General features: G+C 48.0%; 1 pseudogene; it reads left to right on the top strand.

Annotated features, from left to right (window-relative positions):
- Positions 1–7,172: 7,172 nt before the first annotated feature.
- LOC120703705 lies at positions 7,173–26,367 on the top strand (annotated as a pseudogene).
- Positions 26,368–26,624: the final 257 nt, after the last annotated feature.

Below are 26,624 nucleotides of genomic sequence, written 5' to 3'. Positions count from 1 at the left end.
GTTTATAAAACTGTATTGCAAACTGAAAATTTATGATTCGCAACTACCCTTCTATTTTCAGTACACTACATTCAGTGAGCAATCTAATTGAACCAACCTACACATTTAGAACTGCAACCAAGAAATTTTACTACACAAATACCTTCGTAATATTACATGCTACAATCTGGTGCAAATACATATCCATACATAACGAAATGTAATTATCACATACAGGTCGGAATACATATCCATACATCTGGTTCAAATACATATGCACACATAACGAAATATAGACGCGACGGGCTCCAAAATCCGGAGGCAATCCATCAGTGGGATTTCCAGAAGGTCCAACCTCAGCATCAGCATTATCTTCTTGCATTTTAGGGCACTTCTTGTAAGTGTGACCATCTGCTCAACACAGGTTGCATCGTTTTTTCTTCTTTCCTACCTCAGACTCATCCATTCCGTTACGGATACGAAGTGTCTGCCGTCGACCTACCCCTCTCCTAGCATCTGGATTGGGAATGTACATTGGAGAGATATTTGGTGTAGTGAATGATCCCAGACTGCCTATGCCATATATCTCATGGCTCCAAGTGTGCACAGCGGTTTCTTTTCTGTAATATTATGAAACAAAAACCCCAGGATCCAACCCAGATTCTGAACATGCCGCAATGACATGGGAGCATGGTAAGTGAAGAAGCTGTGGCTTCTTGCATCTGCAAAAAATCTTACCTTCCGGCGTTATCAAGCAATCATGAACGACCCTTTGTCTGCAGACACCCTACCCTGTCCTGTCCTGTCCTGTCCTTGCATGAACCTTTTGTTTTGCCTGCCAAGCCTTTGCATAGCTGATTTTGTATTGAAAACGGTCGTCGATGTCCCTAATTATCAATTTTGGCTCATAATCAATTTTGTCCAGAATCACCCCATACATCTTCTTGGCCACGAAAGTGGATGTGATGTTACGGTGAGTTTGCGCAACAGCAGTTAATCTATATGTATGTGGTGTAACAATTAAACACTCCCAGTGTGTCTTGTACTTACCCTTGTAGGCATGTACTCGCCATGTACAATCTCCATTGACACACTTCACCTCATATTCTTTACTTCTAGACTTCACAACTCTGAGTTCCTTCCTCAACGATATAGCCCAAAGCTTCACAGCATCTTTCACAGCTTCAATGCTAGGATATTTTGCCCCCTGCACAACCTCATTCTCTCTGTATTCATACTCATTACTCCTAATATCATGTATCACTGGATTTTCAAAACCCTTGTCTCGCCATTCACCTAGCAACGGGTAGTCCTCATCGTCTGATGAGTCCCCACATTCTTCCATCATTCGAGCTTCTCGGTCTTCATTCTATACAGCTTCCACTATTTCAGGTATCCGCTCCCTCTCATCAGCTAAACCTTGCGGCTCAGGTTGAATGACATGCACGTTCTGATCTTTTTTTTCTCCTACCTAATCAGCTATACCTTGCGGCTCAGGTTCTGTGGCATGCATGTTCCGATCTTCATTTTCTTGTTCCACTGCTTGGTTCATATGAGATGATGTACTTGTTGATCCTTCACCGAAATGGGCTGCCTTCTGGTGAATCTGAATTAGCATTGCAAGGGGGGCCACCCGTAGTCAAGAGCTGCTTGCATGTAAGTCCGCCATTCTTCGGTGTTTGCTATAAGCATCAACTCTCAGAAATCCCCTTCAGTTCCCTAATTCGTCACAGTCTGAATGGTTAGGAAATGAGTCTTTGGATTCACATTGAATATCTCGTGAAGCCATTTGCGTATGGAACCAAAACTCCTCTCTAAGGGTTTATCTATTCCGCACTCTCTTCGTTCAAAAGCTGATAGATCTACTCCATACGCATCATGAGAAATATAGTAGTCACCATAATGAACTTGAAAACGAAGCTTGCTCGACATATCTGGACACACAATCATGATATTAAATTAATTGCTAATCTACTGTTTCAACAAAAATAATTACAACATAATCTATTTGTAAAGCGTAGAAGAATTTTGGTTACCTGCAGTCGCCGGCTCGAAAATCCGGCAGGACTTCGCCTCTCTCCCTCCCTCCCTCCCTCTTTTTTCTTGGTTTCTGGAATTTTAGTGATGCAAATGAGGGGTGGGGGGACCAGCCAACCCTTATATAAGGGTGGGAGAGCCGGTCGCCCTGCAGCCGGGCGGCCCGGGCCGGGCGGCCTGGGGGCCGGCCGCCCCGCTGCCGGACGACCGGCCCCTAGGGACCTGTGCGCAAATATTTTCGCAAAAGTTTTTGCACAAAAGCCCCTGCCGCCCCGCAGCGGGGCGACCAGGTCCCAGTCGCCCGGCAGCGGGGCGGCCAGGGTATATTCCTGTAAATTTCGAAAACAAAAATATATTTTTGTAAAAAACAAAAATAAAAAACCGCGCACTTGGAGGGCTCTAAAAGGGGCCTCAGGTTCCTCAGAGAAAAAAAAGGGCCTCAGGTCCCTGGCCACCATTGTTACTCCCTCCGTTTAAAAAAATACAAACTCTCAATTTTTGATAAGTGGAATAATTTAAAATTTAACTAATTTTTTATAAAATAAAGTTAACATTTATGTTATAAAAAATATCATTAAATTAATTATGTGATATATTTTCATACTGAATCGAATTGGAGAAACAAATGTTTGTATTTTTATATAAATGTGGTTAAACTTGAAATTATTTGACTCCTATAAAAGCGAGAGTTGCATTCTTTTTAGGATGGAGGGAGTAGTTTGTTAAGATTATCTAATAAATGCTAGACAAATTTCCCTTTATACTAAAGCAGAGATAAATCCTAGTCGGCATGATCCGCTAAGAGACTCGAGGTAAATATACTCCCTCTCTTTGCTTAACTTGGTCCAATGCACATATCACAAGGCATATCATTGGAAAAGATATATTTCTTTTTTATAAAAATGTGGTATGCTCGACGGCTGCGGTAGCGCGGGACTGTGGGAGAGGAAGGGCTCGGAGGCGGCGGGGGTGGCTGCGGCGGCTCTGCTCGGCAGCGGCGATGGTGCGGTTGTGCACCGGCCCCAGCAGAGCGGCGGTCGATGCAGGGCAGCGGGGACCAGTTCCATTTAAACAAAAAGTATCAAACTTTTTCTATACTATCCAATCCTCAACTTAGAAACACTGTAAAAATTTCAGCTCATGCATCACAGTAGAACAACCTGAACAATTAAATCTAATTAACCAGGGCATAAAACAAGATCTAAATAAACCTATAAATAGAGATGTCCTCTGACCATGAAACTTTTACACAGATCTACATTTTAGCTTATAAACCACTGACAAAAAATGGCTACTAGAACATGCATAGAACTTGAGATACAAATAAAAGCTAATTAAATTTGCATTTAATGTAGAGCAGAAACTATTAAGAAAATACATATGTGCACGTAACAAAAGTGATAGATCTAGTTTCTAAGAACCCAAAACATTTGGGTTTGATTTTTTTATTTTTGTATGATTTTTAAATGAATTTACAAGCTCACTGATTTGGATTAAAAACAAGAACTAGGGTTCACGAATAGATCCCTGGAAACTTGAAGGAAGAACCAGGGTTTAGCGGTGGGGATGGCACGGCCAGCCGGATTCCGATGTCGGCGGTGGCCGGCGGCGAGGAAGAAGAGGGGGAAGGGCAAGAGGAAGTCGATGGCTACCTCGTGGAGAGTCTAGGTGGGGTTTAGGGATTGCCAAACTCGTCGGCAACGCAGTGGAGGCAGCAGTAGCGATAGCGGTAGTGGCGCTTCGGTGGGGGATTGGGGGCGCAACCAGGTCGGGGAGCTTCACTGTGCGGTGGGGAAGCTAGCTAGGGGGTGAGCTTGAGTGGAGGAGGGCCAGTGGTGGGGGTTCTGCAGTGATCTTGGCTCGGCAGCAACAATGGTGGCAGCGGAAGGCTTCCGGCTCAGGGGAAGGGGTTCTTGGCCCTTTGGGAGCCATGGAGGATGGAGGAGGGATGCTTCTCCACGAAGGAAAAGGGGGAGGGGGCTAGGCAGGCAGGGGTAGAGCCTAGGCGAGCGCTCGGTGTTGCCGTCGCCATGGCGTTCGAGCGCAACAGTCAGCAGCCGCGTGGTGCAAGCGAGGGGATGGGACGAAGCGTGTGGCGGCCAGTCGGGGAGCTCGATTGGGGCTCGCCTTGGTGCGGCTCGATGCCGGCAGGGATTCCCTGCCATGTGGCGACACTCCTCTACCACGCAGGCAGAAACAGGGGATGGAGGGGAGAGAGAGAGAGAGAGGTCAGCAACCTTGACTCGAGTTTTCTCGTGATTTTCAATTGAAACGTGAAAAAGTTTGAACACGAAAGTTGCAGTAACATTCATACTCTACAACTTTTGTTTTAGGCACAAATCCATTTGAAGCTTGTTTAAATGTTAGTTTTAAACTCTTGTAAATTTGAAACATTACCCTATTCGACTTAAAAATTCAATTTTTGTGTAGCAACTATAAAAAACCTTGAATATGAAAGTTAATTAACATTTAAAACTCTACAACTTTAGTTTTAGGCAAAAGTTTATTTGAGCAGTGATTTAAGTTATTTTCAAAGTATATTTTCTACAATTTGAATTTATTCACCATTTCATGTGACTTCACTCAATTTGAATTTAATTATTCTTGCAATTTATAAAACATCACTTGTGATGTGTGTTGATGCATTCTATCCGCCATCTCCTGCTAAGTGCGAACAAATATATACTACCACTTATAAAAGATATATTGTACTTAAAAGACATGCACATACACACACATGCATGCACACATAAATATAATGTATTTAATCTTACTTTTTTTGGTTTTTGATGCATGTTACTAGGTTTATGATATTTGTCTAGCACTCAATTACCTAGGGTGTCACAATTTGTTTAGAAGTTTAGTAACTAAAGTTTATAGTAAGTTGGCTTTATGAGGTGGGATCCGCGGACTGAGCGATAGCTCAGTTGGTAGGCGCTCCCGTTGAGGACGCTGCTCACCCAGACTCGAACAAGGCGTGCTGCATAATAAAATCCTCCTCGCTGGCAAAAGCCAAAGTTTGAGTGATTTTTCGTGGCTGGTTGCTGTAAGATTTTCTCTTAATGAAAAACAGTGGGACCGTCGTAAGTTGGGATCCAAACAAGATCTTTCTCAGTGTATTGAGGTGCGTTTTCCTTTCTTTTCTTTTTGGATACGGTAGCCATCACACCTGCGTTGACTCACGCTGCAGCGAGCCAGCGACGAGACGCACGACACCGCCGCCCGCCCGCCCGCCCGTGACAACCTCCAGCACTTGCTCGCCGCCGGCGTCCAGCGGCAAACTCCGGTCAGTTTCTTCGACTTTCCATTCTGGATCTAGTGCTCTTATTCCTCGATTACTTTCTTCCCGTTCTGTTCTGAACTAGTGGCTAGTGTTCTTCGGTTCTTGTTGCTAGATTTCTTCCTTCACCCTCCGATCAAACGCGTGTTGCTTCGATTTCTCTTTTCCCCCTCCTGATCTTGCGTTCTTCTCCCTTGGATTTTCCCTACTGCGTGTAGAAGGTATCAAATTCAAGTCGTGCTAGACTACTACTGTAGCTTCTTCATCGTCTACCGACATTAGGGCCAATGTTCTTATGGCGTCGCCTAGCTGACAAGGCGCTCCCCTATTTTGGCCCGCCTAGGCGTTTTAGCTCGCTTAGGCGTCGCCTTAGTCCGCCTAGGCGGCTAGGCGGTGGTGACTTGCCAAAACTCGCCTTAACGCCGTAAAAACATTGATCAGGGCTGCACCACCATAGGATATCGACACCATTTCAGGGAGGCCTAAATCAGGTGGAGGCAAAAAAAAAATTGAAACGGAGGCAACTCTTTATGGAAATGCACGTATTGTGCACTTTTAGCAGACTCGGTAGCTACTTCTCTCTTTTTTTGGGAAAACTGGTACCTACTTCTATGCATTATTGTTTATTTATTTATTTAAATATAATGAAACGTATCCGTTTATGTTTTTTAGGGGAAATTACCGCATCCATTTTTTTTGAAAAAAAATGTCGTATCTGCGCGCCTGGTATCAATAGCCGTACCCTTATCCGTGCTCCATAGTATTTTCGCTCCTTTGATCTTTTCTTCCTTTCTGCTTAGAGTATCATAAGGTCAGTCTCAGTGAAAATTTTATGAACATAGTTACTTAGATTGAGAATTAGATAACTGTGCCAAATGAGTTTTATGGTGATGAAATTCTCCTACATCCTATGAAATCACATCTTTCTCTCTTCTTATCATGTCAACAAAATTGATAGTATTTGTTGTCATGAAACTCTCCATAAAAATTCTCATTGAAACTGACCTAAGTCCTAGTCAGCAGGCTGAAAGAGTTTTCACATCATCAGAGTCCTAGGTGGAGAGAGAAGAGAGGAATTTCCTCCCGATAGACTCATCTTGCGCCAAATTAATCGACCCTCCTCCCGTCAAATCGAGTTCTCCTGCGCCCCCAAATCGAGTTCTTTTGTGCCAAATCGTGAAATAAATCCCCAAATCCATTCCTTATCAACCAAAATCCATCCCCATATTGCCACATCCCAAATCCTAGTGCACAAGGACCTCAAAGCCCGAGAACTGGAGGACCCATAGCAGATTTTGGATTATCCGCATTCTTCAAGATAGATAAATAAGCCACCACCAATCTAATCATTTGGTGTTTCCTCACGGACTTTTTTTTTTGGGGAAGATGTTTCTTCGCAGGCTTGAATACATTTTCATCGGATGCCGTATGGTTATCGTACTGTGGTTTTGCTAAATGGCCACAGAGACGTTGATCACGGTTGATCGTGTACATATATGCAAGCATTGAGTAATTGTATTTTTATTACTACTCTTCTCTTAGCAAACCTAATAGTCAAGTCATTATATGAGCTGATTATATTAATAAATATATATATGATATGACATTTCTATTTAGTCAGACAGGCTAAATTATTAGCTTTGCTCTTACATTGGTTTGAGCGGTAGAAGGGACCTTTATTTCAGTAGCAATGTCACGTGTTAGCTGTTGCGTTGCGCGCACGGTAGGCTCCACTTTTGAGGCTGGTGGTGACATGGTTGGACGTGGCGCCGGCTCCAACTTGAGGGGAAATTAAAGCAGGGAGAAGAGCATCCTTGCTCGCAGTAGAGTGGGTAGAAGAGGTGACGGGAGGAGTCTGATTGATTGGATGCCAATTTTTACCAAGCATGTCAATAAAAATTAGCTACCAATTGGCTGATATTTAAAAATTAGCAGTTCAATATTTGTGACCAAAACAATGAAAGTTTCTAGAAACTTCTTAAACTTTACAAAGAGAAAAATATTGGTTGCCAACGTTTTGGCACCAAACCAAATAAATACCTAACTTTCTTACCAACATTTTGGCATGCCATGATTTTGGTAAGCCAATATCTTGGCTAGCCATGATTTTGGCTCGGCACAAAGTTGGCATTCAACCAATCAGGCTCAACATGCCGATATGGATTTCCTAGATGACGTGGAGGTGACAGTGTCAAAATGGACTTCTTCCTTATTGATATATCAATATTGTAAAATGCCACTCTACTTAATTTTCTTTAAAAAGTGCTACAACAATAAATGTTCGTTCTAAGCCATTTCTGCTCTATCCACACTTCTTTTTAATCTCCTCCTTTTGCCCTAATGAAAAGGATTCATTGCTAGCCTTCAAGTCTGGTGGGGACCCTGTTGCCTCCTGCTCCCAGGGTGAACATATAAGATGGACCATCTTGAATATAGTGAATGTGGTGAATTGGAGAGGATATTACAAGACCCAAATGCTCAACCCTGTGGTGTACGGTTACAATATTTGAGAGATATCACAAACTTCTCTAGCATGCAAGAACTTGGTAGAGGTGGTTTTGGTGTGGTATATAAGGTATGATCACAGAATATCATTTTATTATATATTTACTTAATCAGAGTTGATACTAAAACCAGTACCTGATTAATAATAAGAGATTTTTTAACAGGGGTTGCTACCATCCGGGGCAATTGTTGCTGTTAAGAACCTTCTGTCAATGTCACAATTTCAGGAAAAACAATTTAAAAATGAGGTTGACAATCTTATGAGAGTTAGACATCAAAATATAGTACGGTTTGTGGGCTATTGTTATGAAACATGGCATGAGTATATTGAATACAACGGCGGGCATGTTTTTGCTGAGATGCCAAAAAGGTTGCTTTGCTTTGAGTATATGCCTAATGGGAGCCTAGATAAGTATATTTCAGGTATGGCAATTTAACATGGAACATACTAACCTCTAATAATTTTTGTAAGGCATGTAGGACAATAGAATTGGTGTAATGCATGGATTAATTGACTACATTGAGGCCTAGCCCGGTATATATAGGGCAACATGACTTGGAGGGCCAGGAGCCTCTACTACATATATGCTTAGATACAGATATAATCATAATCTACCTAATATATAGATATCCCTAATATACTCTAATATTCCCCTGCAGTCATAGCGGGCAGATGGTGAGACTTGAGAAGAAGCTGAAGGTAGAAACCAATGGACTGGCATCCCTTCACAGACAAAACGTCGGCGTAGTACGAATGATGTAATCGGAGAAAACTGGTGAATCCTCATGCAAATGATAGCCCTTTGTGCCGATGTCGAGGTAGACGAGACGAGGGTGAATAGCCATGGTCATTGATACCTTGCATAGGGTAGCCGTGGTCATCGAAGCAGTCGACGAAGCTGAAGATGAGGTAGCCACTCATGAAGTCGTAGGCGCATCATGGTTGGCGCCAAAGGTGGTGGCACATAAGAGAAAGCGTCGTAGACGAATATAGTGGCAAGTCGATGCAGTCAACGAGGGGGAAGGTTGATACTGATGACGAGGTCATGGATGCCATGGCGTCGCATGCGCCAAGTTTGGCAGACCCGAGAACGCGTCGAGGAAGAAGGCACACACCAATGTTCCTAGTACCGAACAAGCAAGGTAGAGGACACAACCTGACACACCATTGTCTAAGGTAACGTTTAGTTGGAGAGCAGGTAGGATGGAATGGCTCCATTCCAAATTTCAAGGATAGAACGGCTATATTTTCATGTTTGGTTCGAGGGATGGAGCGGTCCCATTTTTCTCATTTGGTTGGAAGAATGAGAATGAAATAGCTCGGGTTCGTTAACACCGTTAATGATTGGATCCACCTATCAACTACACTAACCTACTCTCTTCCATCTCCTCTCCCATCCAATCGCCACCATGATTTTCTTTAGCCTACACGGCCTGTTGGCCGCGCAGCCACCTGTGAGCCACTCGTGCCTACCAATCGTTGCCTCACTGTCCACGCGACAGACCACGAGTCACGAGTCCCCGCCATGGCGCCATCACCGCACCTGCCTGTAGGCTCGCGTGCTGACGAAGACGCTTCTCCCAGCGGCAGCCCATGCCTCCACTCGCCGCATGCGAGGGGGTGAGCTGCGCGCAGGAAGCTTGCTGCTGCCCGCTTGTGCTCACGACTGCCGGCGAGCCACGCGCCGCCATGCTCGCCAATGCCCCAGTCCTACTCTCCCCCCGCAGTCGCCGGCTCACTGCGCACTTGCCATGCTCAGGCAGCAGGCTCGCTGCTTGCTTGTTTGCCGATAGGAGAGACACAAGGCCAAGAGAGAGATGAAAGGATGAGGGAGAGAGTATAGATGGCCATTCGGGTGTTCGGGCACGAAGTGTTCGGGCCAGGCTCGGCACGAACGGGTTATCAGGCTGGGCCGTGCCACCCATCGTGCCGCACCGTTGGCCCAGGACAAGCTCATGGGCCCATTATCATGTCGGGCCGACCTGAAAAGCTCGCTGGTTTCAACGTGTCGGGCCAGCTCGAAGCCCATGAAGAGAATAACACCTTCCTAAGCCCCAAATTTCATAAAGAACACACATAATGGGATAAAACATACAAATGAACACAAAATTTTGAGTACATACATAATTGTAACACAGATAATCAGTTCATCGCAATATCACATAAGCCATAACAGTAGACATTAAGACACATTGACACATCAGAATTCACACATAACATGACATAGAATTAATTTGAGCTATAGTGTTCAAAACACTTGATCTATGTGATCAAGTGTTGGCTGCCTCATTAACCTTCCTAGGTAAAAACTCACACCTCGTGAGAAAATTCTAGGAAGGAAAAAAACATACAGCCTAGCTCAGGAAAATAAGTTTAGTTGTTCAGCATTACAGGCACAAAAAGTTCAACATGACAACATTACATCACATGATCATAAGTTCACAACAAACTCCAGTAGCTTGCACCTTGCAGCCTTGCATAGTCCTTGGCACTTGACTTCACTTGCCATGGGGCAGGACTAGGAAGCATATTCAAAAAAGACATGTCAGGAACTTGTAATTGAAAATTGAAAACAACAAAACATCTTCATGTGATCGTGTCCTTACTCTTTTCCAGTAGCTTGCCCTTCACCCTGATCCATGTTGCCGAATGCTTGCTCCAGTTCAAGGATCTCCTTCTCAACATCATGTTGTGCCCTTGCATCCCCCAACTCCCAGTCCTTGATGCAGGTCAATATCTCCACTGTTGTCGGCAACAATTGCGGTCGCCGCTCCTCGATGACCCTGCCAGTAAGACTAAAACAAGACTTCGAAGAAACAGTTGAAATTGGAATAAACATCACATCTTTAGCTAATATGGACAGAATATGATAGGTTAGTTTGTGCTCATGCCATCATGATAGTATGTTGAAGTCATCATCAAAGCAAGTGACAGTGTCACTGTCCAAGTAAGCAGACAGTTCTGAAACAACAGCTATAGCAGGAGGTGGTGTTGATGCAAGAACAGGTGAAGAACAAGAACCAGAACCGGTAAAGCACCATAGATCTTACCCCCATGCAATTTTTTCTTACCAGTAATTCCTATTGGCTGCACCAAACTTGTTTTCATATTTGTTATATAGTTTATATATCATTCCTTAACGATGCGAAATAAGAAGAGTAGTCAACACCAATAGCTTGAGAAAGAAGTTAAAGAACATTATGAAAACCCCTAAACTTAGCTCTGGGATCCAAAATAAATGCAAAGGAATACAACAATGGGATTTTCTGCCAATACTTCAGAAACATCAGTCTCATAGGACAAGAACATGTATGAGCAATGGATCAGTATCATTGGAATGCAAATGACCAACAATCTCAAAAATATGATGCAACATCAAAGGACTTGTTGGATAGTAAACACCAGATAAAACAACAGTTCATTCATAAAATAACTGAAGGAACTCAAACCGACTATATATGTAACAAACCACGTAGTGCTCTGCCAATGTCTCTATAAGGAGCATTGTAAAGTGGTTCGGGGTCTAGACCATAAGACCAAGGTAACCAGCAAATTTTGGAATGAGATTTGATATGGCACTAGTGTTGAAGAGGCATTATCAAGTGTGACAGAAAAGATCTTATCCTTTAAACCAAATTCAAAAACACAAATTCAATGCGTTCAGCAATATTAATACCAGAATGAGAAACATAAATAAGTCTTAGTTCAATGACTCTTTTTTCTAATTCCCAATCAGTAGAAACATAATGAGCAACAACAGAATGATAGTCTTCCTTAGCACTACCAGGCCAAATATCAGATGTAAGGCAAAGCAAAGAAATAGATTTAAAACTTTCAATTAGACCAGCACGACGCTCCAAGAAGTACTTTTGCAGATCTCTAGTGGTGGCTTGCCTAGAGACTCTACTAAATTGAGGATTGTGAGCACGCTGATTGTACTCCTCAAATGCCTCAGTCTCACCAATGCCAAGAGGTAGATCAAGTTTAGCAATTAAACGACATAATTTAGTACGAGAAGCATCAGGTTTATACCTCCAGTTATGGATAGAGCCATCAGGATTTAATGCAAGTCGGGACTGAACAAAATTAGCATGATTAAGTTTACCCGAGCAAACCTTTTGATGCCGGAGCAAATGCTCAGTACCATGGGATGAACGACCGATTAGAACATGACAACAGTGAATGCACTTAGCAAAGACTCTCACCTTCTTATCGTTGGGGCCTTCTTCAAAGACCTCCTCGAAATCGTTGCACACAGCAGACCTACGCTTCATCGTGAGGGAGCTGGTGCCATTAGAGGAACTCAGCGTCAAAGATGGGGTTGAGCTCAGAGTCGCGGAACTAGACGCACCTACGCCAGCACTAGCATCAACGATGATCAGAGCAATAGAGCTGCCGACACCGTCCATGCTGGCAGCCAAGTCATCCTTGTCATCACCGGGCAGTCCACAGGCCCTGAGGTCGTCGTTGATGGTGTAGTTCTCATCCATCAAGATGACGACCTCCTGCCTTTGCAGCTCCATCCCTCAATGGCACGCGGTCTCGCGCTGCACTAGCTTGCAGCGGCACGTGCACGAGACCTGCAAGAAGAAGAAGAAGAAGAAGTAGGAGATCATGACCTAAAACCTAGCCGCTAGATCTAGACCTAGGGTTAGGGTTTACCTGCGTAGCCGTAGCCCGGAGCCAGAGAAGACAACTTCAACCTTCGACGAGATCCGACAACCCCAGAGGATGATGACCAATGGTGGCGAGAGGCCGAGTCGCAGCGCGAGGTTCGGAGGAGGAGGAGAGGAGGACTGGAGGACCCAAAGGCTAGAGATATAAGAGTCGCGGGCTCGCGGCGGAGGAGAGGATAGAGGGTCGAGGAGAAGTCAGGGTGCAGAAGAGGCGAGAGTGGCGGCGGTGACGGCGAAGAGTGGGGGAAGTCAGGACGCGGTTGCGCTGGCGCCGTCGTGAGACGCGGGGAGGTGAGGTATCGAGGAAGCAAGAGGAGGCAGCCGATCGCGGGTGTCGGTACCCCAGGACTGGGGTACCCCTTCTTGCTGTATCTAGGCAAGAGCCTTGTAGTTATCCTTGACTACGTCCAAACAGCCAGACCCCTGTGGTCCGGAGTCCTGATCTCTCGGCGACGGTTCCGGACCTGCCTCACGGCTGGGAAAGGTCCGGGAACGACGCGTGTCCCGGAAGAGGCGGGCAGCCCAAACAGCCGGGGCTCCGGACCTCCCAAGGGGTTCGGACCCCCGCAGAAGTCCCGGACCCCTCATAGGGTCCCGGACCCCTTGTATGGTAATCGGACCACTCGCTAAGGGAAGAAGTCGACGTCCTGCCTCGGGGTGGTCCGGAGCGACACGTGTCTACAAGCACGACTTTTCAAGGCCGCTTGGTCTCCATACTAAGCCTCACCCACCACTGCATTTGTTGTGGTAGGTGGACACCCGCATTGATGCGGTGGAAGCCAAGGCGATTCTTTGACCAGGAGGCACTATTGATCGCGTGTTACCAAGATAGTGGAGCCGCAGGCGCCGCCCACGCCGCGCCTGCCAAGTCTGCCATAACAGATGGATACGACGGCTCGGCTTCACCCATTATGACGCCTACATAATAGCCTCCACAGGCTACGCCGCAAGCTACGCTCCCCCAACGGACACCTTGGTGACGGGACAAGAGAAGACCACTGTAGCGCTAGCAGAGCGTATCGGAGGAAAGATCCGTAACCACTGTACCCATCTGAATACTCTGCGTAGTATGCTGCGCAGTCGCGTTGGGCCCACCTGTCGGGGCCCCAACGTCCTATGTATCCGCCCCCTTGGTCTATAAAAGGGGGCGCCCGCTAGAAGGAAGACTCAAGCTGGGTGAGAGCTAAGGCCCGACAGAGGATAGATTCATATACAATAGAGATCAAAACTTCTCCCAGTGGACGTAGGGTATTACGCTCCGGCGGCCCGAACCACTTTAGATCGTGTGTTCTTGTGTGCACGCCTCAGAACTAGATCAGCCCAATCGCCTAGTACCTCCCCGAGTACTCCCTCTCTGGGAATAGGCGGGTGCGCTCCGCCACCCGGCTGTGGGTACCCTAGAAATCCCACGACATTTGGCGCCGTCCGTGGGGAGGAACAGGCGCTGGCTGGATCTTCAGGCTTCTGGGGCCGTGTTCATCCTCTGCAACGACGAACAAGAAGATGAAGGAAGGCAGGGCGTCACCCACGCCGCATACTATGGCACTGGGGCGCCAGCACCCTCGTTGCGACGGTGCACGGCAGCTGTGCCTACTGTGCGTCGCCACTGCGACGCCTCAGAGCCGGCACGGTGGTGCGCGGGGGCGACGCCTGTCGTGTGCCGCCCCGCGCCATCCCGGTGTCGGCTCAAGGTTTTCTCTCAAGCAACGGCCATCCTTCCCCTCTGGCGGCATGACGTCGGCTCAAGGCTTCCTCTCAACATGGAGCCCGGAGCCGACAGCTATCCCGGAGGAAGTTGGCCGTGTCGTCCTGCCGTCGCCAGCACCGGAGATCCGCCTCAGCGTAGCTCGGTGCTGCTGCAGACAAGGCCCCGTCGCCAGGCGCGGGGACCCCTGGCGCTAGCACCAAGGACAAGCCGGCGAACGACCGCACCTCTCCGCGCTCCACGTCTGGTCCATCTGCTGCGCAAGGGCGTCTGGTTTCCATCGGCAGACGACGACGGCGGTAGGGGGGCCTCTCCCACTCAAAGCCAAAGAATTTGTCTCATGCTACCTAAGCATATGACAGCTCTTAAGCAAGGAGTGGCCCCCCGAGCTCCCGAGGTGATACTGGATGATGCAATTCAGGCACATCTAGGGCGCCGTCGCCTCCGACGACTATGAAGAATTTAGGAGTGGTCGTACCACTTCCAACCGAAGAAGAACACGCTGTATAGCATGCAGCCATAAGTTACTCCTAAGAAAAGATTAAGAGAGTCCTCCTTTGTAATAACGTGGCGCCTATGTGTGTGTCCAGAGCGGTCAAGGTTTGACCTTGTAAACCCGTCCTCTGGCCCTATCACACAAACAGGCAAAAAGCGGTCCGGAGCGGTGGAGGTCCGACCTCGTAATCCCGACCTCTGATGTATAGCGTGATAACCACACTAATAAAGGAGAGTTATTTTCTTAGTCTTGTCTCGCCACCACTCTAATTACATTCATTCGTTCTGATTGGCTATTTCTTGGTTAACCGTCTCTTCCCCCCAAACAGAGTCTTTTCTTTTGTTGGCGATCCAAGTTAAGTTGCCGGCTTGAAGTCAGGTGAGGACGCCCCTTCTAGCTGGAAGGCAGTCCGGACCCCTAAGGACCTGCTCTGGAGAAGTGGTACTCGTATCCTGGGGTAGAGGAGCTCCGCGTAGCTTAGCCTGGTAATGTACCCTAAGCTTACGTACTTCACTACCTTGTTACAAGTACTCTAGTATCCGAGACTGCTGTCTTTAGAGGTCCCGGGCTCCCTTCTAGTATAAGGCTTGGTTTCTTGCACCTTACTGTGAGGTCCGGTGACATTTTCCTTTGGTTTGTCAGCAATGATCCAAGTCCACTCCGGTGGCCCGCTCCGGCGGAGACCGCTCGCCACGGTCGACTCAAGTCCACTCCGGTGGCCCGCTCCGGCGGAGACCGCTCGCCACGGTCGACTCAAGTCCACTCCGGTGGCCCTCTCCGTCGGAGACCGCTCGCCACGGTCGCCTCAAGTCCACTCCGGTGGCCCGCTCCGGCGAAGACCGCTCGCCACGGTCGCCTCAAGTCCACTCCGGTGGCCCGCTCCGGCGGAGACCGCTCGCCACGGTCGCCTCAAGTCCACTCCGGTGGCCCGCTCCGGCGGAGACCGCTCGCCACGGTCGACTCAAGTCCACTCCGGTGGCCCGCTCCGGCGGAGACCGCTCGCCACGGTCGCCTCAAGTCCACTCCGGTGGCCCGCTCCGGCGGAGACCGCTCGCCACGGTCGCCTCAAGTCCACTCCGGTGGCCCGCTCCGGCGGAGACCGCTCGCCACGGTCGCCTCAAGTCCACTCCGGTGGCCCGCTCCGTCGGAGACCGCTCGCCACGGTCGACTCAAGTCCACTCCGGTGGCCCGCTCCGGCGGAGACCGCTCGCCACGGTCGCCTCAAGTCCACTCCGGTGGCCCGCTCCGGCGGAGACCGCTCGCCACGGTCGCCTCAAGTCCACTCCGGTGGCCCGCTCTGGCGGAGACCGCTCGCCACGGTCGCCTCAAGTCCACTCTGATGGCCCGCTCCGGCGAAGACCGCTCGCCACGGTCGACTCAAGTCCACTCCGGTGGCCCGCTCCGGCGGAGACCGCTCGCCACGGTCGCCAAGAGCCAGGTCCAGGAGGTGGTGTTGCTCCCTAAGCGGTCCGAGGTCTGTGTAGCCGCTTAGCTTGGTTCCGTACCCTAAGCCTACACCTTCATCGCCCTGCGGAGAGCACTCTAGAGCCTGAACCTGGCAACCGGTGTACCGGCCTCAGGGGTCCGGAGCACCCGCTCTTTGTATGAGCACACCAGCGTAATCAGGTTACGTAGAAACACATCACAAAAGTGGCCCCACCCGCGGGTTCGTACCTCTCCCGAGGTGGGCCCGGGAGCCACTGTCGGTACCCCAGGACTGGGGTACCCCTTCTTGCTGTATCTAGGCAAGAGCCTTGTAGTTATCCTTGACTACGTCCAAACAGCCGGACCCCTGTGGTCCGGAGTCCTGATCTCTCGGCGACGGTTCCGGACCTGCCTCACGGCTGGGAAAGGTCCGGGAACGACGCGTGTCCCGTAAGAGGCGGGCAGCCCAAACAGCCGGGGCTCCGAACCTCCCAAGGGGTTCGGACCCCCGCAGAAGTCCCGGACCCCTCATAGGGTCCCGGACCCCTTGTATGGTAACCGGACCACTCGCTAAGGGAAGAAGTCGACGTCCTGCCTCGGGGTGGTCCGGAGCGACACGTGTCTACAAGCACGACTTTTCAAGGCCGCTTGGTCTCCATACTAAGCCTCACCCACCACTGCATTTATTGTGGTAGGTGGACACCCGCATTGATGCGGTGGAAGCCAAGGCGATTCTTTGACCAGGAGGCACTATTGATCGCGTGTTACCAAGAAAGTGGAGCCGCAGGCGCCGCCCACGCCGCGCCTGCCAAGTCTGCCATAACAGATGGATACGACGGCTCGGCTTCACCCATTATGACGCCTACATAATAGCCTCCACAGGCTACGCCGCAAGCTACGCTCCCCCAACGGACACCTTGGTGACGGGACAAGAGAAGACCACTGTAGCGCTAGCAGAGCGTATCGGAGGAAAGATCCGTAACCACTGTACCCATCTGAATACTCTGCGTAGTATGCTGCGCAGTCGCGTTGGGCCCACCTATCGGGGCCCCAACGTCCTATGTATCCGCCCCCTTGGTCTATAAAAGGGGGCGCCCGCTAGAAGGAAGACTCAAGCTGGGTGAGAGCTAAGGCCCGGCAGAGGATAGATTCATACACAACAGAGATCAAAACTTCTTCCAGTGGACGTAGGGTATTACGCTTCGGCGGCCCGAACCACTTTAGATCGTGTGTTCTTGTGTGCACGCCTCAGAACTAGATCAGCCCAATCGCCTAGTACCTCCCCGAGTACTCCCTCTCTGGGAATAGGCGGGTGCGCTCCGCCACCCGGCTGTGGGTACCCTAGAAATCCCACGACAGCGGGGGAGGGGGAAATGAGCCTAGTGTTTGGGGGGTGTGAGCCAGCCGAGGTTTTATATGACCGCCCGGGGTAACGAGCCGGACCGGGCCGGCCGTTGTTTTTCGGGCCGGGCCCCCGACGTGCCGGGATAACGGTTCAAGCCCCGCACAGGGTGTCGGGTCGGGCCGGGTTTGGGCCGGGCTTGCAGGTTGCAGGCCAAATGGAAATCTATGAGAGAGAGAGAGAGCTACGAATGGCTGGGAGATGGCGTCCGTGAGAGCCGCTACGTTCGGTCAAAAAATTGGGATGGAGCAGTACCAAATCTTAAGGGAGGGATGAACCTGTCCTAGTATCCAGCAACCAAACACTCCTAAAAATAGGATGGACTGGCTCCATCCTACCTCATCCCATGAACCAAAAACAGGGTTCACCAAACTGGTGGGAACCGGTCCGGCCTGGTTCCGGTTTGGGCCGGTACCAAACCGGCCCAAATTCAAAATTTAAATTTAAATTCAAAAAATGAAAAATTCCCAAAAAAAATCCTAAAAATACTTCAAGGTGCAACGAATCTAATGGTGTCAAATTTTCTCAAAAATTCGTTCATTTAGTATAGTTTGCGGGGATTTGAAGTTAAACAAAAATGCGTGCATACAAAAGTATACAAATACAATGTAAAAGTAGTACAAAAGAGGGTTGGAGGGCTCATTTAGGCTAAAATATGTTATACAAACATTTATTTAGTATACTTTGCGGGCATTTGAATTTAAACCAAAAAATAAAAAAATTAAATTTGACCGGTTACCCGTCAAACCGACCGGTTACCAGTCAAACCGACCGGTTACCAGTCTAACCGGCCGGTAAACCGGTCAAACCGACCGGTAAGCGTTCGGAACCGGTTGAACATGCAATTTTGAATTTGACCGGTTTCCACCGGTTTCCGGTCAAACCGGTCCAGTAAACCTCTACCGGACCGCGCCGGTTTGACCAGACCGGTCGGTTAACTTAACCCTGACCAAAAACACCCTAAGGGACTAGCAGAAAAGGCCTCCACAGTGGTCGCAGACGCAGAAGAACGACGAGCCAGAAGATGTCAATGCGGCCTGCTTGCCGGAGTAGACGAAGTACTCGAGGAAGAAATGGCACGCTAGTGATGAGGTTGTGCTAGACGAAGCGAGTTGGAGAGGGGAGAGGGGAGATGGAAGGTCTACGGTAGGGTTGGACGATCCGTGGGTAGAGGCTGTGGTGCTCGAAGAAGACGGCGCAACGCTTGATTAGCTTGACGAAGACCATGCACGCAAGGCGTAACGACGCTTAGTCGACGATGAGGTCATGGACGTGGTCGGTGGCAGTGAGGATGCAACAGCGAAGTAGACCACGGGTGGCACTGCTGCTACAGCAGCAGCCCTCCATGCTCGAGAAGGAGGCACGCATGATGAGGACGGACGTCCCCTACTACAAAAAACATTTTTCGAGGCGGGCAAAAAACATTAACTGAAGCGGTTTTTGCAAATGCCTCGGAACTACCATCACGGTTAATCCAGCATTAACCGAGACAGTTGGGATGCCCTCCTCGATTAATCAAATAAAAAAACAAAAAATTAGGAAGCCCGTGGACAGGCCCGCCAAGTCCATCCAGGGCCCGCTGAGCCCATCCACGGGAGACGCCGCCGCCGGGGGAGGCCGGATCCAGCCCCTGCTCGCCAGATCCGGCCCCTACTCGAGCCGGAGGCCCGCGCCGCCGCCGCGCTCGCCATGCCGTTTGCCGGATCCACCGCTGTAGAGCTCCACCCGCCCGTGCCTTGCTCCGCCGGTGGCCGCGCCCGTGCTCCAACCCCGCCGCCGCATGAGGCTCGCTGGCACTGGATCCGCCCGCCCGCGGCCGAGCGAGGCTCGTCCGCGCCTGGATCCGCGCCAGGATGGGGCCGCCGCCGCCGTGGGACAGAGGGGAGGGGAGGAGAGGGGCGCCGCCCGCCGGGCCGCCGCTGACCCGCCGCGTGCCACCCCACCCCTCCACAGCCGTCGGATCTAGGCGAGGAGAGGGAGGAGGGCGGCCCGAGCCCGGGCGTCATCACGCCCCCCCCCCCCGGCTTTCCTCCATGCGGGCCCTCCGCCATGCATGCCCCGCCGCCACCACTGACGCGCGCTGCCGCCGCCGGTTCCACCTTCGGATGGCGTCAGGGTGAAGGGAGGAGGAGGGCGCCGGCGGCGGGCATCGGGGCTCTGGGCATCGGGAGAGAGAGAGAGAGAGAGAGAGAGAGAGAGAGAGAGAGAGAGAGAGAGAGAGAGAGAGAGAGAGAGAGAGAGAGAGAGAGAGAGGGAGGGTTGAGTGCGGCGGAGGGGAGGGGTTGAATGAGTGGAGAGCTAGGGTTTGTTCTTTATATACTCGTTTTCAGTAACTAGGCCCATATGGGCCTCGTCTGGGCTTTGTTTATTAACCGAAGCGGACATCTAAAAAGAGTCCGCCTCCGAAAATGGAACTATTAACCGAGGCGGTTGTTCTAACAGTGACCGCCTCGGTTAATCTATTTTGCGAGGCAGTGTTTTTGACCGCCTCGGTTAATAAAAAATAACTGCCTCGGTTAATCGCAAGCATTAACCGAGGCGGTTTTTTAATGCGCCCACCTCGGAGGCCTATTTTAAGTGCCTCGCAAAATAGAATTCTGTAGTAGTGGTCACGGGAGCTGGATGAATCCCGCATGTTGGCTAATCAGACCAATTGTGCGCGAGGCAAGGCGACAACAGGCGAAGTCGGTGGTGGCGTCCCAATCAATGGAGGCAATAGTGAGCCGGCGAAGATTGATGTACGGATGAAGCGGCGAAGTGGCGGTGCAGACTGGCGTCTCCTAGGGCACCATCCATGTTGCCATGCCGCACAGTCTTGGACGAAGTAGAGGACGGTGAAGTCGACGCCGATGTCGAAGTAGAGGTGTGTGGTCGACGGACAGTAGGTGACGCAATCACGATCTCTGATCGAGCGAAAGAAGAAGGCACATCAGCATCTCGTGTAGTACCTCTGGGTGCGTGTAGCACAACCCCTCATCCTTATCTCTTTGCTGCTCTCACCACGGTTAAAGCTATGTGAGAGACAAAGGACAGGGACTCTGGTGGCCCGGCAGATGGCACTGCAGACAAGCGGGCAGCGCAGCACCACGGGGTGCGAAGCAAGGCGAAGAGGTGAAGGCGCCACACGGAGCCCCTGCGGCCACCACGGTAGCACGGGTGGGTCAAGCGTGCCGTCGGGGGATTGCAGCTGTCACCACATTAACGTGGGTCGGGGTCTTCCTCAACAACTTCCATGGCGGATGACTACGTACCTCCCGATCTGCTGCTGCTGTGGCGGACTAACGGAATGCATAGCGGAGATCGAAGAGGGTGCTATCCCAGGTGGAGATCGACATGGGTGATCTCCCTGGGGTGCTAGAACGCTGTTGAGGGGGCGTTCTTGATGGGCACCGTGGGAGACGACCGGCGGCGCGCAGAAGGAAGGGGCGTGGCTCCAACGAAAGATTTAGCTTAGGATCTGAAAGCCTAAGCTCGTGATACCATGTAGAAAGGATATAAAATGTGTAATGCATGGATTGATTCACTGCATTGAGCCCTAGGTCAGTATATATAGGGGATCATGACTTGGAGGGCAAGGATCAGCCTCTCCTACAGATATGTAGGATACAGATACAATCCTAATTACCTAATATAGAGATATTCCTAATATATTCTAATAAGTAACGTCCATATTTAGACTTGCATACTCATGTACACAAAAAATGTTATTCAAAGCACTAGGTGGGTGGCGCCTATTCACCCTAAGCAGGGGCTGAGGAAGGCCACGTAGGTGGATGTGGACACCCAGAGCCTTGCATCACCTTCTAAAATAGTGATCTAATGTGACAATAAAGTACTTCACATATATATATATATATGTTATATATATGTATGTTATTGAAATTTTATAAGAAACTAATAGTCAAGCTTAATTTTGAGCATCTTATTTCGTTGTTATTGTGTTTTGCTTTTTTTTCTTTTACATTTTTGTGACACCCAGTGGAATTTGGATGTGGTCTAGTAGTGCCCATAAGTGTTGCATGCACATATTTATTATCATCTTACTAGTTGAGCAAAGATGAATCAAACTTAAAAGGTTCCTCCAGCTATAGCATCATCAAGTTAACCCTTTTACGCGAAGCGATAATGAAAATATAAATAGGGTGCTATGTGTATGTGGGCCTGCCCTTTGGAGTGTAAGGAGCGTCTCCTACAGATATATTAGGATACAAATACAATCCTAATTACCTAATAATATAGAGATATTCTTAATATACTCTAATAAGTCACGTACACATTCAGACTTGCATACTCATGTACACAAAATATGTTATTAAAAGCACTAGGTGGGTGGCGCCTAATCACCCTAAGCAGGGGCTGAGGAAGGCCACGTAGATGGATGTGGACACCTAGAGCCTCGCTTCACCTTCTAAAACAGTGATCTATTGTGACAATAAAGTACTTCACATGATCATAATTATATACATGTTATTGAAATTTTATAATAAACTAATAGCCAAGCTTAATTTTGAGCATCTTAATTTCATTGTTATTGTGTTTTGCTTTTTTTATATATTTTTTGTGACACCCAGTCGAATTTGGATGTGGCCTAATAGTGGCCATGAGTGTTGTATGCGTATGTTTGTTACCATCTTGAGCAAGAGTGGATCAAACTTATAAGCTTTTTACCCTCTACCCATAGCACCATGAAGTTAACCTTTGTACACGAAGCGATGACGAGAGTGTAAGTAGAGTGCTATGTGTGTATGGGCCCGCCCCTTGGAAGTACTGAATATTGTGGCTTTAGAGGATGGGGGTGTTACAAATTTTCCCCACGAGAGAGCAGTTTTTGAAATTGGACTTAGCTGTGGCATACTACTTAATTTTGTTGCATCATCATGTTGGTATATGAATGAATGACAATATACAACAGAATATTTGTACTACTGTCACAGGATAATATAGATTGCAGATAACATTTGTTGACTGCTCTTGTTTGGGTTACATACATATCCAGAGGAAACTTGTGGACTTGATTGGCAGAAGCGCTACAAAATAATCAAGGGGATTTGCTGTGGTTTACATTACCTTCATAAGGAATGTCAAATTAATAGTTCTATTATTCACTTGGACTTAAAACCAGAAAACATATTGCTTGATGACAATATGGTGCCAAAAATTGCTGATTTTGGCCTGGCAAAACTCTTTGAAGACCCAAAAACACAAAGTCTTGCTACATCACCTATGGGATCACGGTAAGTTCAATGCCTTTTGGTGATCCATTGCCTTTTCATGATTAGCGGAATGTTTCCCTTGCAGTTCTGTAACACTCTAAGGTACAAACACTCAAGTTATGATGCAGTGGGTACATGGCTCCAGAATACCTATATGAGGGTATAATATCAACTAAGGCAGACATATACAGTTTGGGCGTGATAATCATACAGATGATCACGGGGCTCAGGGTCAAGCATTATGATAGTTTTTTGAGCGAAGATTTTGTTGAACATGTAAGAAATCGTGTTTAAACATTCTATATGGAGGTCCTGACAGGTTCACTTTGCTTTCTACCTCAAGCTTTCTGTTCTAATTTTGTAGGTAGTTAAAAATTGGAGAAGCAGGTGCGAAGAAGCACCATCAGAAACAGATTGCAAACGAATAAAGAGTTGTCTTGAAATAGGTCTTAGCTGCATCAAAACGAACAAAAGAGAAAGGCCTGATATAAGGGAAATTCTTGAAATTTTTGATATATGGGAAAGCGCTAATTTCAATGTCAGCGATGAGGAAAGGCCAACTGCGAACCAGGTATTATCTCGTACTAAACTGAAACTGCTGATTAGCACAAGATTTTGTTATATTAGAATGCACGGTCGGTATGTCTTTGCTATTCATTTGCTTGTCCAGAAATACCCCAACCATACAGTATAAAACATTGTGTTTCATAAAATAGTTAAAAAAATTGAAGCGCTGCACTGTGCAAGCACCATTACCAAGATCTAGTGCTGCTGTCAAGTATCTCGGCCACTGAAAATTCGATATTTTTTGTTTGGACTTAAGATCCTTGTCTAGCTCAGTATTTTTTTTCCCATGTTTGTTTTTTCTTTTTTTTGAGATTACACAGTACAACTCAGACACTCACAACGCACGTACACTCACACCCTTATGAACACACGTACGCAAACTCTACCCCTATGAGCATCTTCGAAGACTGAGCCGGCAAATCCTCGAGATTGACGAAGTCACCACAGGCGTCTCGCTGTCGACGGGAATGTCGCCTACCACTTAATGCACAATGCCATTAAATCCCAAAATATTTGCTCCCATGGGGAGTCGAACTCAGGATCTCAGATGCTACCGAGGCTCTTGTAACCACTAGACTAAGGTCCTTTCGCCTCATATTTGTTTTTCCAAGGCTGCATGCATGCCCATGAATCTTTATAAGTTACTGGCACATGCATGCCCAATTTTGGCACACAAGAAGTTGAATGCATTAACAGCGGAAAAAGTTCCAAGTACAGATATAGACTCGCGGACTTCGAATTATATAAGCCACAAAGTAACAAAATTAAGCAACCAAAGAACAGTAGAACACCACATTAACCCTCTAGGTGCCACTTACCGCAAGCTGTCTTGCTCAATAGCCTTGACAATCACCGTAGTCTAGCCTCCTCTTCAGCTTACATACTCCCTCCGTCTTCGAATGTAGGGCATTTTAGAGTTCAAATTTTGTACTCAAATGTTAGGCATTCTAAGGTGAAAGTGAATTAAACCATCTTAATTGTGCATCGTTTTCAGATTTTTTCCAATAAAAAGATATGCATTCAGTCATGTAGGGGGAGGTACATGTGGAGAAGGTGCATGGGAAAGAGTGCTACTTTAATTAGCACATATTTAATTAGTTACCCAAATAGAGTTCCAATACTTAATATATAATTAGGGGTAGGAGAGTCTTTTCTCCATCTCCATAATCTGTTGGAAAAAATCCTAGAATGGCCTACATTTCAAAACAGAGTAGGAGATATATAGGACCTGCTGAACTTTTGGTGTTTCACCATTTAATACACAATCGTTGCATTTACTCATTAATCAAGCTCCAAGGATTGAAGCTACGCTTCTCCAGTTTATGGAATGACATAAACCACACTTGCCTTGGAAAGACTAGTGAAGTTAATATGTTTTGGATGCACTCGTCTTTGTAATCACAAGAAGGGCATCTCTCTGGGTGAGGAACAACAGTTGTGAACAACCAAGCGAAAGCACTTGCATTATGAGCTTCCATGGTTAAAACTGAGTGCCCCCCCTGAAAAAAAATCTTGTATGTGGATTCGACTGAATATTGTCCAGACACAGAGAATACCTCTTGGCGCTCATGTAGGATGATCGGTTGGAGCACCACCCCTAAAAGACGGTGCTATAAATCCAAGTAGTCAACAACACAACAACTGAGAAGGTGCCTGCAAGTATCGTGGACACCATGTTGGTCCAGTAGGACTTCCTTTGCAATAATCCACTTATGAGCAAGGGAAGTCAGTTGCGGATCGAGCTTTGTCATAGTCTAACCGTGCAACCACCTATCAGTCCAAAACAAGCAACAACCCACTAGTAAGAACATCTTTTTAAGACTGAAACCTGGTCGCTTGCCCTTTTAACATTATTTTCTTATATATAGATAGCTAAATAACTACAATAATGATGATGTGAAGTTGTGATCTAGATTTTCAATGAACCAGAAGTTGCTGGATTTAATTTTTAGCTTTGTGCAGTAGTATAATCTAAACATCACCTTTTTTTTTTAGGTTTTCAACACGGCTCCAGCACCACCAGCAAATCTCCCAATGCCAAACCTAGTACCTGAAAACTCACCCAGCAAGGAGGATGTTGAATTAGCAATGGCTATCAATTCCTTAATTCAATCAGCTATTGCAGAGGGAGTGCCCAATGTTCAACCAAATGCATCCACTCCCAGCACCAATGGCTGGGGTATCCCTCCAAGCAATTTTCACAACGGATGGCGACCTCCGGCAGCTCCTGCACCATCAAAGTTGAGCAGCCGATCCCAAGCCCAGGTTGACACCCCCAAGCAGCAGCACATACAATGGATGGGACATGCCTGGAACAAGCTCTGGCCAAAGCTCATCTATACCCAACGTTAACAAAACCCAAACCAACCCTCCGGTAGTGATTCCGCAGGAAGCACTTCTAGCTCTTCCAACCCCAACCGCCCCACCATTCGCAGAGGAAACCTTCTACATCGGCCCTGTTCAGTATCCATCAGTCGATGCCGCTCCTGTAGATTTAGCCATGCCTGCTACCACCGAAGGTAACACAACGGCAGCATCTGCTAGACCAGGAGAAAATGAGGCTAATGCGAGCGGCAGTGGCAACACTCCCTCCGGCACCTGTGTTATCTGTCTGGATGCCCCTGTGGAAGGCGCCTGCATTCCGTGCGGCCACATGGCTGGTTGCATGTCCTGCTTGAAGGATATCGCGTCCAAGAAGTGGGGGTGCCCTATCTGCCGCGCCACGATCAATCAGGTTGTTCGCCTCTATGCTGTTTGAGGAGTTGAAACGGTGAGCCTGGAAAGTCAGCAATGGATGGTTCTCGCGACATGTTTTGATGGGAGAATCTTTATATAAAAAAAATTATGCAGCTGTGATTGTGCAGTACGTACTGCAGTGTAAATTATGACTTATGTGTAATGTGATCTACTCGGAGCCACAAAAGTAACAAAATGAAGCAACTAAAGAGCACCACATTAACCCTCTAGGTGCCGCTCACCGCAAGCTGTCCTGCCCATAGTCTAGCCTCCTCTTCAGCTTGACATAGGACCTGCTGTACTTTTGGTGTTTCACCATTTAATAATACACAATCGTTGCAATTACTCTAGATTAATCAAAGCTTCAAGGATTCTAAGGAGTTGAAGCTACGCTTCTCCAGTTTAGGGAATGACATAAACCACACCTGCCTTGGAAAGACTAGTGAAGTTAATATGTGTTGGATGCACTCGTCTTTATAATCACAAGAAGAGCATCTCTCTGGGTGAGGAATAACAGTTGTGAACAACCAAGAAAGCATTTGCATTATGAGCTTCCATGGTTAAAACTGAGTGCCCCCCTGAGAAGAAATCTTGTATGTGGA

Source organism: Panicum virgatum, chromosome 4K (assembly GCF_016808335.1).
Source record: "Panicum virgatum strain AP13 chromosome 4K, P.virgatum_v5, whole genome shotgun sequence".
Taxonomy (NCBI): Eukaryota; Viridiplantae; Streptophyta; class Magnoliopsida; order Poales; family Poaceae; genus Panicum; species Panicum virgatum.
Note: the sequence above shows the minus strand (reverse complement) of the source record. Positions and strands in the feature narration are given on the sequence as shown.